Source organism: Talpa occidentalis, unplaced genomic scaffold (assembly GCF_014898055.3).
Source record: "Talpa occidentalis isolate TD23 unplaced genomic scaffold, MPIMG_talOcc4v2.1, whole genome shotgun sequence".
Lineage (NCBI taxonomy): Eukaryota > Metazoa > Chordata > Mammalia > Eulipotyphla > Talpidae > Talpa > Talpa occidentalis.
The window spans coordinates 138,184,018-138,184,697 of record NW_026555331.1 but is presented as its reverse complement, the minus strand read 5'-3'; positions in this window follow the sequence as shown (position 1 = coordinate 138,184,697).

The window sequence follows — 680 nt, the reverse complement described above, 5'->3', positions numbered from 1 at the left end:
AATCCTCATCGTTCAGATCCCATCCCCATCCCTGGCCTGCTCTGAGCCCCTCTGCTCTCTGGCCCCTAGTTGGGTTCACCTGTGAGAAGCACCACCAGGGAACTAGCACGTGGAAGAGGGTGGGGGGGGGACACTCCCTTGCTAGGGGTGCCTGTGCAGCCCCAAGGGTACCTTGCCAGGCCTCCAGCTCCTGCTTCCTCCCCTCCCTCCAAAAGGCCTGGCAGCTGGGGACCTCACTGCTTCTAGGTGTTTCTCCTAACTCTGCTGCTGCACTTCGGCCCTTCATTGCACGCTCCCCGTGAGAGCTGTGTGCGCCGCCAGGACCCCGAGGGACGACCACGTCAGCGCTGAGAGCGAGTCCCCTGGATCAGTCATGCAAACTAAGGCTCACCCCCAGATTGGCACAGTAGACGAGCGGGCCCCGGACGTAGGGTGGGTTGTTTGGCCCCTCACGCACGATACCCAGTTCGTTCCATTCGCCTGCGCCACGTGAGTTTCCTGAGACAGGGTCAGCGTGCGCAGACGACCCCTCCGCAGCTCAGCGGGCAGCGCGGGAGCCGCCCGGTTATCAGGTGAGAAATGTTTAGACGCTGGCCCCCGTGTGAAGTACCTGGCTAAAGGGGTTCTGGTTGTGTTGTGAGGCACTGAACAAATAAAAAACCACACAGTCTCATGTAATT